Raw genomic sequence first — 12,882 nt, 5'->3', positions numbered from 1 at the left:
GTGCCGGGTGACCTTATGACTAAAACCAGATCATTTGAAAAGCATTTCACATGCATGGTTTATGACAGAACAGGCGCAAGAGATTACGAAAAAGAACTGGAAAGCAACATAATCAAATGCTATACTGATGGATCTAAAATGAATGATAGGATTGGTGCGAGTGTTTATATAGAATACTCAAACAACCTCACCTGTCAAAAATCTTATCTTGGTAAACTGAGGACGGTCTTCCAGGCAGAAGTCTTCACCATACAGGTATCATCGGATACAACACTAAACACCAGTCATGAGCTGGCACCATTGGATGTGGTACCAAACATCACCGCCGCCTTCACCAAAGAGCAGGATCTCAGACCTAAGTCTGACAAGTCAGCTCTAACATTCGGTAAACATTACGACAAAAACCAAAGAAGAAGGAGAGATAGCGCATGTTTAAGGCTTTTGAATCTGAGGTTCTGATCATGGAAGAGGTTCAGCAACAGGAAATCGATATCCTTTCAGATAGTCAGGCAGCTATTAAAGCATTGGAGAATAGTATGGTAAGATCCCAAACCGTACTGTGCTGCATTGAAAATCTAAACCATCTAGGAAAAGAAAACCGCATATCTATTTCCTGGACCCCGGTCATGAAGGGATACAGCGCAATGAGGAAGTGGATAAACTGACAAAAGAGGGATCAGAACTTCTAATTTGCTCAAGTCCCGTATGCTATCTGTCTTTCTAACATCAGAGAATGGTCTACGAAACACCTAAAGGGGGCGTGGAACAAAAGGATAGACTGTAAAAAGACAAAGGATAACGTTGGTTGGGTATCTACCCGACTATGTAAACGTATCCTACGTCTCACCAGACAACAAAAAGATCTGGTAAATCACATCCTTACAGGGCACTGTAATCTCGAGAAACACAAGAAAATCATAGATCTGGCATCATTACCCACGTGCCCGAAATGTGGTGAAGAGTATGAAACACCAGAACATCATGTATCTGTGTGTAAAGGTTATAAAGGACTTTGATTAGCACACCTAAGCTCAACAACACATTCAATTAGGTCAGTGGTTGATAGGCTGAACATAAGAAAACTGGCTACATATCTCAAGCAGGCAGCAAGACTTGTAGAGTATAATTGATATCCAGTTCAAATAAATAACCTACAGTGAATAATCGCAATGGGCCTATTTACAGTCCTTCGCGAAGTGTCTGTAAGGACCAAAACTTTATAGGAAAGTCCTTCAGACACCACTGGTTAATAATAATAATAATAATATACGTTGAGTCCAAGCCTATAAATTAAGTTCAAGCCTATTGTTTTAGTCCAAACATAGAATTTTTCACATTTTTTCCATCAACAAAAGTACAATGTCAGGCAATTTGGCAGGAAATTTTGTATGTCTTTTTGTGATTGTATTGTCACTGATTTCTTCCCAAACGTCATTTTCATTTTTGATCAAAGCAGTGTAATGTCCTGCTCTGGCAGTAGGTCCTCTATGAATGACAGCAGCTTTCAGAGAAAAATTATTGCCAAAGATTTGCTGCTTTTTTGAACTGAAGTTCATTACGTCACAATTGATTCTTTCTTCAATATTAATATTTAGATTGATTAAAAATCTATTGATTTGAATAATAAGATATTTGAATTCAGGTGGAAATTCAATTCTTGAAGTAACTTCATGTTCTGAATTGAGAGAAAATGTATCACAATTTTTCAGAAGAGAACTTTTCATAATTCGATTAATTAAAAATTTGAATTGCTGAGGACCATTTTTGGTTGCAATAGCAATTCTTCTTTTCCATCAATTGGAAGTTGCACTTGTCTCCCACAACCAGGACTTATGTTGCAGTTGCAAATTTGATTTGTAAAATAGTTGCAATTTTGTTGATGCAATCTAATGCATCTGGCAGTATCAAATTTGGCAAAGATAAATTTTTGTTGAAAGTCCCTTTCAAAATTAAGATACATTTCTTTCCAAAATTCATGAGCACATTGTTGATTTGCATCATTGAATCTTCCACCAATAATTCTTTTCAAATTTGCAACAGAATTTTGATTATGATAAAGAATATTTTTCATTTCTTTTGAAAATTCATTATCAATGCTCAAGCTATTCAAATAATCATGGAAATCAGTCAACTGATTAACTGATTGCACAATTGAATTAACAAAACAATCATTGCTTCTATTGATCAAAGGCATTTTAGGAAGCAAATTTGTCAAATTATTTTGAGTTTTCTTCTCTTTAGTAGTTGGTTCTTCTATTTGTCCCATTTGCAATCGCTTGGTTCTTTTCTTTGGCATATAAGTAGCATTTGCCATACACGGTGGTTGTTTTCTACAAGGTGGCAATGGAGTCAATTCTGGCCTTCCAGAACTAGTCCTCAATCTGTTGTATTCTTCCCAAGCAGACTTGTCACACATAATTAATGATCTTGGATCAAAGTCAGACAAATAAACATTGCACAATTTTCTAGCTCTTGAAAGAGCCACATAAGTTCGATGTCGAACCCCAATGTTTATGTTGCTATTAGTCGTTAATTTGGTGCCAAACATCATTCTCATCAGCAAAAATTTGAGTTCCCAAATCAGCAATAATGCCATCCACACTCATTCCTTGAGATTTGTGAATGGTAATGGCATAAGAGAGTGACAATGGGAATTGATTTCTGGTAATAAATATGCCAGGTGAAATTTCATAATTAGCTTGAATTTTTTTAACAGTAAAAGATTCATTTTTATGATCAAATTGAACCACAATGGATTCAACATTAGTGCCTTTACCAATAATATCAGTTACTTTTCCAATAACACCATTGTAATAACCTTTTTCTACATCAATGTTTCTCTTCAACATCACTTGGGCACCAATGCCAACTTTCAAAATAGTTTCTAATCCAGCTGTTTCTGATGTTTTATTTGGTTTATTATTTTTAATTGAAACTTTTTTCTTCTTTTTTACATTCTTTTGTCTCACTCCAGAATCAACAGCTGCAATTTCAATAGTTTTAATGCTGTATTTTTTTAGCATTTCATTATTCAATTCATCTACAGCTTCATTCATAGGAAGTATGCAAACAAATTTCAATTCAGAATTGGAAGACAATTCAATAAGTTTATCTGCAATTTCTTCAACTTTTGCTTTTCTACCAGAAAATACGCATCTTTGTTTAAGAGTGCTTATATCTGAGTCAGAGGGTGAACCAATTCTAATTCTCCCCAAGATTTCACTATAATTGTCTTTGTCATCTTTTTGTCTCATATTAATAATGAGCTCATCATATTCAAAATATTTCCATAATGAGTGTCCACAAATGCCAATTTATGTTTTTTTGGCATCAAATGCTGTAACTCTTGCAAAAACTGGCTTTTCATTGACTGGTGGCAGTTGCAATAAGTCTCCAAACAATAAAATGTTCATGTTTCCAAATGGATATGTCATTTTATTTGAATTCCCAAAGATTTCATCCAATCTTTTGTGAATGAATTAAATGACTGACCATGCTAATTTCATCAATTATTATTCTAGCATTTTCCAGAATTCTTCTCAAAAATTTGACATCATCTTTTTTCAATTCTTTGTAAACAGGAAATTTTCCATGTTGAACACTGATCATGAGAGTGCTATGCAAAGTGTTGCCTTTTATTTGAAAAGCACTCATACCAGTTGGTCCACAAATTATAACTATGCATATATACATATGAATACATATATACATATGCATACATATATTTACATATTTACATATATATATATATATATATATATTTATATATATATTTATATATATATATATATATATATATATATATATATATATTTCTGTAGAAATATATTTTCTTATAATATATATCAATCCTTATTAAAGCTCAATGTAATTACAGAGCAATATAGAGAATAAATGACAAAAAGTTACATTCCAAAATTCATGATGTTGGCCATCTTATAATTTATTCCTTTAATTCAGTTGACTTATACAATTCTTGACAGCATCTGTTTCGTAGCGCAGAATCAATCATTTAATTATCATATCAATCAGTGAATCTATTATGCCCTTAACTCATCAGAAGAAATAGCAACAATCAATCCGTCAAAAGGAATTGAAGTGTGATTTGACATGATTAAAATCCGAAAATTGGAACAGAGACTATAAATACCTTTTATTTTTCCATTACGCTATATTGAATTTTTACCAAACAAAGTCATTAAACCCAACTATTTGTACCAACAATTTTAATTAACTTATGAATCTTCTACCAAAATGTTCTATTTAATAATTAGTAAATTTATTAATTCTAATTTGTGTATACATACTTATGAAAATGATATGAACAAATTATAAACTATTATACATGTTTGTATATACGAAACTAACCTAAACTAAAAAAAAAAACAAGAAAAACAAAAAAAAACAAAAAACGATTGATCATTACGGTCGGTTATCGTAACTAAGCAATTATTTTCAATTGAAAACCATACATAATTCAATATATATATATATACATATATATACATATATATATATATATATATATATATATATATATATATATATATATGCATCTATATATATCTATCTATCTATATATATATATATATATATATATATAGATATAGATAGATAGATAGATAGATAGATAGATAGATATAGATATTAGAATTTTAAGAATGTGAGAGATGATGCAATTATATCCACAGTCAAGCAATGTCGCAGCTCACAAGAATCACGAAAGCCAGCAAATCAGAAGTCCAAGAATAAAGTTTCACTCTTACTTGAGCTCATCAGTAAAGTATATTCGAGCAGGAGAACATTATATGCATATAAACACTTAAAAATAACGATTGCATGCGTTCAACTGATGAGCCCAAGTTAGGGCTAAACTCGAGTCGGATCGGACTTCCAGTTTGTTGACTTTCATGGCACTTGTGAGCTGCGACATTGCTTGACTATATATACATATATATATGTGTGTATATATATATATATATATATATATATATATATATATATATATATATATATATCGATTCGATGTCGAACCCCAATGTTTATGTTGCTATTAGTCGTTAATTTGGTGCCAAACATCATCCTCTCTGCTTTGCGCTGATGAGGAGACTATATTTAAATAAACTTAATATCGTTTCTGAAATGATCGTACACTAATTCAGGCTGTTATTTGTTCATTACTTTGAACATATGTAAATCATCTCATATTAATTTATTAATTTCATTTACCTCCTATTTAATCTACTTTATCTCCATTGAGCTGATTATACATGGTGTTCCAACAGTCTTGGGAACATCTCGACATTGAATATCTCGAGAAATATTAAGGATATAAAAACGCATCCGGTATATTCAGAAAGGTGTAATCTCAAGTTTTTCAAAGATGTCCAATGTAGGCACCATTAGTCACGAGACACATATCAAGCTGACAGTCCAATTCTTGCCAAACACGTCCCAGCATTGCGTTGCCAATGGTTGCAACAGTTTCTGCTATTCGGACCTTCATCTGACCCACGTCTCTTGGAATGGAAGTCACAGTCCTTTCACAAATCCTCACAAAAAACACGCAAGGTGTGTTATCTTTCTTTTGTGGAATGCAAGTTGAACAAGTGTCCATGATTCAGTTTTAGCAAATTCAAACGCACTAAAACGGCTGTTTTTATTAAGTGAACGCCATTACTGGGTTTGAAAAGAAATGAAAAAATCAATAGTTTTACATATGACACATATCAAGCCGATAGTCCAATTCTTGCCAAACGTATCCCAGCATTGCGTTGCCAATGGTTGCAACGGATTCTGTTATTTAGGCTTTCAGTTTACCCACATCCCTTGGAATGGGAGGTGGATAGACCTATCCTTTCACAAATCCCCACAAAAAATTCACAGGGTGTGAAATCTGAATATCTGGGAGGCACGTTGAACAAATGTCCATGATTCAGTTTTTGCAAATTCAAAAACACAAAATGCTTTTTCTGATTGAGTGAACGCCATTACTGGATTTGAAAAGAAATGAAAAAATCAATAGCAAAATTACAAAAAACTTAATGCATTTAGCTTTAAAATGGCACCACTTTCAACTTACTAACATTCATAGTTAAGAAAGTATGAGGACTTTTGGAACACCCTGTATATATTTTCAAATATTCATAGTGTTCGGTGTGGTTGTTTCATGGAGGAAAATTGTTTTTGGCTTTGCAGAATATGATTAAGTTTTACAAAGGGAAGGGGGATATCAATAAAATCAATGTTTGGTGCATTTAGAAGATATAAGGAGTTGTATATCTGCAATATTACGGACGACTGGCCTTAATCCATATGTTTAAGTCTATCTTATAAAGTTATCTGTATAATTATTAACCCATTGTTGTTTTCGTGTTCTGCATTGGGCCATTATTCCTTTATATATAAAAATCTTTTGCGTGTGTATATACGTATGTATACATACATATATATATATATACATATGTATACATATATATAGATGCATATATATATACATATGTATACATGTAGATGCATATATATATACATATGTATACATATATATAGATGCATATATATACATATATTCATACATATATATATATACATATTTAAAAATTAATATAAATATGGATATAAATATATATAATAACATATATACACATATATACATATATAAACATATACATAAATATATATATAAATATATAACTATATATACATTTGTATATATATATATATATATATATATATATATATATATATATATATATATATATATATATATATATATATATATATATATGTGGAAATATATATATTTATTAGGCACCGCCAAAACTGGGGAGGGGGGCAGGTCAGTACTTTTTGACGGACCGTCTTTTTAAAAATCTACCAAAAATCAGGTAATTATCCGATCAATACGAAATTTTCAGCGATTATTAAGAGAAGAATGAACTTTATAACAGTGTACTTATTTTTCATAAACGATATTTATATATATATTTTTTTTTGCTTACAACCCCCCCTTGTTTTGAAGTGGGAACAAATATGCTTAAAATAATCATCTGAAACTGAAATCAACATATTGTGTTGTTGTAAGGGACAGAATTATAGATTTAAAAAAAAATGTTTGCATACCTTATTTTGACGTCTGAATATCAGAACTTCGATTGTGTTTAATTATCCCGCTTTTGAGTTTTGAAGTGTGAAATCCGGTGAATATGTTAAGTAAAATAATTAATTTAAGTTAAGCAAAACAAAAAAAAATTTTTTAATATTTATACGAAAAAAGCCATTTTAAAATCTTTGATAAATAAATTAACAATTTTTTTTAGCGAGCCGAATAATGCATGAGCATTATTAAACAGGACATGCTTTGAAGAATCGATACAAAAAAAAATTCGATAAATATTGTGCCCTTTGTGTTAAAAATAGCATCATTTTTTTCGATCCCGTTTGAAAACGTTTGCCGCCTTTCGACTACGGTGGACCAAACGCGCTGAAATAATTGTCCCCCACCCCCATTTTGGGGAGCCTGGCCCCCACACACATACACATTAAAAACCAAACTCATACAAATGGTCACCCATTTGGTACTGGCCAGCCTCAACTTAATAATACATTGAAATTTTCGTCACTGAAAAATAAGTTTTTTTGGCCTGTTTGGTCTTCCATAGTTTGCTTCTTATCAAACGCAAACGTAAACAGTGTCGATCTAGACTCTAGATCGACGCAAAATAACTGGTTACCTATATGAATAAGTGGAATTATTTGAAATCCAGGTACTTATATTATAATATTTTTGCATATTCTCTTAGAAAATCATTCTAAATCTTAGTTAGACAATAAATAAATTAATTAATTATTTCAAAAACCTTTTTTTTAAAATATTTGCGTACGTTTTTTGTGCAAGACAAAAAAATGTCAATTGTTAACTTTTTGGGAAAATTTAACATTTAAAATTTAATTAAAAATAGTAGAAAAAGTTTTACATTATTCTGTTTTCTATATTCAGGGTTTTATCTTTCTGGAAAAAAAAAGTTACTCAAAAATAATGGATTTTAATAAATGTAATTTCGTTTAAAAAAAACAACAACAACTTGATTTTGCGGCCATTTTTGGCGGTGCCTAATATTTATATATATATATACACATATATATTCATACATATATATACATATATATATACATATACATCTATATATACATATATATCCACATACATATATATACATATATATACATACTAGCATTTCAGCACGGCGTTGCCCGGGTATTTGGATGTGTATGTTGAGCAAAAAAAAAAAGTGGTAGTAGGAAGTCAGGCTCGAACCCATACGGCAAAGGAGGAAAAGAACCTAAAGGTTTATGCTGTTACGACATTTTTTTAAAATTAAGGCTAGACAATCTAAAGGAGAGGATAACTTTCAAAAATATCGGCGAAAAAAGTGACCCCCCCTCTCCTGTAGAAAAGTGCCTAGTTGAAGGGGAAGATATTAATGTTTTTAGCCAATTTCTCGATATTTGTCGTATGAAAGGTCAAACTTTAAAACGATACGGATTTTGGTAAAATCCGTCGCCTCTATTGAAGGTTTAAGGCAGACATACAAACAAACATACATGCATACATTTATATATTGGTAACTAAAAATTTTCGACCCAAACTGATGAAAAAGCTTGCCCTATCTCTGAATAACCTTTATGTAAAATTTCAAATATTTAGACCAGAAATTGTCTGAGTAATTTGGTAGAGACCGCAGAGGTCAAATTTTTTTAAACTTTGACCCTTATTATGACCCCTTAAAACTTATTGTTTTGGGCTCAAATCAAAGTTTTTAAGTTAGATCCATGTCCAAGGAACCTATATCTAAAATTTTAAGTGCGTAGACCCAAAATTGTCGGAGGAGTTTAGTAGAGTTATCAAAGGTCAAATAGTTGAACTTTGACCCCTTAATCGCCAAATTTCTGGTCAATAACCCAAATCTCAGTAGCCTGTAGATCAAATTTCGATTCTGTAGACTAAAAATTGACAAAGTTATTGCGTATGGAAATGTACACACACACACACACACGCACGTACACACACACGTTCACTTTTATATATATATATATATATATATATATATATATATATATATATATATATATATACTCGGGTTTTTTTATTCAAAAGTAATGGACTAATGAATTCAACGAGGTTGTTAGATAGTGCTCAATAAAAAGAGCTGATAATATTTGTTTATATTTGAAACAAGTGGCTATTTTTAGCAGCAGGATGTGACCATGTTTATATAACAATAAACAAATATATATATATATATATATATATATATATATATATATACATATATACATACTTATATATACATGTATATGTACATATATATACACCTATATATATACATATATATACACATGCATATATATATATACGCATGTAAAAATATACATATTTGTACACATATATCTACAAATATACATATATGTATATGTATATATATATATATACACATATAGGCACACATATATATATATACATATGCATATACATATACATATATATACACATATACATATACACACATATATATACACATATATATACATATATATACATATATATATTCATATGTGTGTACATATATACATAAATATGAATATATATATATACATATACATACATATACATATACATATATATACACATATACATATACATATACATATCTGTATGCATATATATATATACATATAGATATATATACATACATATATATACATATGTATATACAAATATATATATATATATGTATATATATAGCTATAGATACATATTTATATATATACACATATATAAATATATATAAATATATATACATATATATATTTTCATGTATGTATATATATATATATATAAATACATACACACACACACACACACACACACACACACACATATATATATATATATATATATATATATATATATATATATATATATATATATATATATACTGGCAGGATCCTTTTTCCGGCGTTGCCTGGGGTATATATAGTCGAATATAAACAAATAATGAAACTTAAACAAATATGAACGTTCTTGCGGATTTTATCTTTTAAATTCAGATGAACATATTTCGGATAAAACAAAACTTTAATGATCGAAATAAGGATCACCCGAATCAACACCATTTAATGCAAAACAAGTATATTTATGCCAGTAATGTAAAAAATCTTGCGGTCTGGTAGCGATGAAATCGCTGGAGGAGATTTTTTATTGCTTAGGTTTTTAAGCATTTCCCACGCAGAAAGTTGTTAAAATGCTTGTAGAAGTCGTAGTCGGTAGCGAGAGGTCTGAAGATCATGGCAGATGAGGCAGAGTTTCGTAGCTCAATTCTTAAGGTCAGTTTAGCAGCGTGCGATCGGGTATTGTTGTTGAGGAAAATTGGACCTTTTCTGTTTACTAATACTTCTTTTTGTTGTCCAAGTTTCTGATGCATTTAATCCATTTGTTGACAGTACTTCACCGCCACAATTGTTTCGCCTGCATTCAAAAAACTGTAATGAATGAGACTAATCGCACACCACCAAACAGCCATGACTTTCATTTGGTGCAACTCTGACATCGGGAAGTGTCGTAGCGCTTTCTGTGCATCTAACCACTGAGCTGAGTGTCGCTGGTTATCGTAAAGAACCCGCTTTTCATCACAAGTCACAACTCGGTCGAGAAACGGGTCGTTTTTCTTGTGTAAAAAAGGGATGATGACATTTCATAACGGCTTTACTTTTAGTTAATTAAATTTGTGAGGCACCCATTTATCAAGTTTTTTTGTCATTTCACTCTCTCTAAAATGGTTGGAAATCGTTGTATACGTTACGTCTAATTTCGAAGCAAGTGCTCAAACAATTGTGCATGGATTCGCTTATACTAAGGCTCTTAATTGATCGTTATCAACATCCGATGGCCAACTACTACTCTTATCACCATCAAGACTCTGATTTCTGCAACAAAATTTCTTAAACCACCATTGTGCTGTGCGTTCAGTAGTGGTTCCTGGGTCAAACGTTTCGTTGCTATTACGAGCTGTTTCGGCAGGTTTTCGGCCCAGATTGAAATAAGAAAATTGTGCGAATTTGCTTTCCATTTGATTTTGTGTTCAACGTGTTACAAGAACAGATCCCCTTTTCTTGTAGGTACGTGTTATGGCTTGCAATAAGCCACAAAGAAAACAGAACAACGGAATAGAGTTTTAACAATGTATTACTGGAACAACAACGTAAAAAGGTTACAACTGAAAAGAGTAGTAAACGTCACCGAGCAGACGAGGGTCGCTCTGGTGTTTAATCCAAACTTTGAATCAAAAGGTCTATGGTTTATATAATGGATAGAACAGTCCATTTGGAAGGGGATTCCCCCACAACACTCCCCTGCCAAGCTGATTTCCGCGGTTGTGAAAATCAGTATTTCTTCCTTTTGGGGCAAACCACCAAGGGGTCTGTGCTCTTCCTCTTTCTGCCGGAGCGTCCTGGTTATGACATCCCTTTTGGAGGGTCTATGTCAAAACAGTCATACACAGTTTCAATCGCTTCACTGCCGTCCTGCGGTGGTTCTTCTTGATCCTCGTAGAAGCGTTTCCTGATTTGGTTCAGGTGCCTCTTATGTTGGAACTTTGGGCCCTGAATGATGTATGTAACATGGTCGATTCTTCGTAAGATCGTACCCTGTTCCAAAAAAAGAAACGTTATTTCTAACATGTCTAAAATACACGTTATCTCTGTTCTTAAACCGTTTCGTTGGCATTGTAGAGGTTCTGTTGTGTACTATGTGTTTGGGTAGCAGTTTAGAAAATACGGATTTTATCTTCCGTCTAAACAAAATTTCTGCTGGGGATCCCTCATCTGGTTTGTTCGAATTTCTCGTGATTCTGTAAACCTGCAGAAATTGCTGAAGGGACTTTTATGTCGGTGTACCGGACGCCTTTTTCTTAATGCCCTTTTAAGCGTATCGACGAAGCGTTCGGTCTTGCCGTTGCTTCTGGCGTGGTACTGAGGTGTCGTAATATGCTTGAGTTGATACGTCTCGCAGAATTCTCTGAACTCTGTCGAGGTGAACTGTGTAGCGTTGTCGCTTATCAGACAATCTAAAACCCCAAACCGAGCAAACAATTCGAATAAAATATTTGTCGTTGTTGCCGTGGTCGGTTTTTGCGTCTTAGTACCTCTGGCCATTTAGAGTAAGAGTCAACTACTATCAGGTAGTAAAAATCCTCCACAGGTCCCGCATAATCGATGTGGATCCGCGACTATGGTTGTTCAGCCTTAGGCAAAAGTTTATATGTTATCAGTGGTGCTTTTGCAGCCAAAGCACAACCTTTGCATCTGTTCGCCATGTCCGTAATATCTTGGTCCATAGCTGGCCAATAAACAAAACTTCTCATTAGGCTTTTCATTCTCTTTATTTCTGGATGCTCCGTGTGAAAATCCCCGAGAATTCTTTTTTGGAGGGTTTGAGGGATGACAACCCTTTCACCGAATAACAGTATTTCGTCGCAACCAGAAAAAATGTCTGCACTGGTGTCACCCAGTGCTAATTTCTGCTTCGTGCTTTGAATGAAATTGTCATTTAGGGATTCTGATTTAATTTCCTGAAGTGTGACCGGCAGTTCGCGGATAATATTGTTTATCATGGTTTTTACATCACTATTAATACGTAGTGCCGCGATTACTGAATCTTCAAGAGGTTCCATTTTGGCAGGAATCAGTCTCGATAGACATTCTGCATGGCCTAGTTGTTTTGACTGGAGAAATTGAATTGTAAAATTATAGTTCAGCAGAATAGTTCCCTATCTTAATAGTCGGTTCGCAGTGAATGTTGGAAGTCCTTTTTTTTATACAAAA

The sequence above is a fragment of the Euprymna scolopes genome, chromosome 14 (genome assembly GCF_053919585.1).
Source record: "Euprymna scolopes isolate OS-2025 chromosome 14, ASM5391958v1, whole genome shotgun sequence".
Classification (NCBI taxonomy): domain Eukaryota; kingdom Metazoa; phylum Mollusca; class Cephalopoda; order Sepiida; family Sepiolidae; genus Euprymna; species Euprymna scolopes.
The sequence above is the reverse complement of the archived record's forward strand: the minus strand, read 5'-3'. Positions refer to the sequence as shown.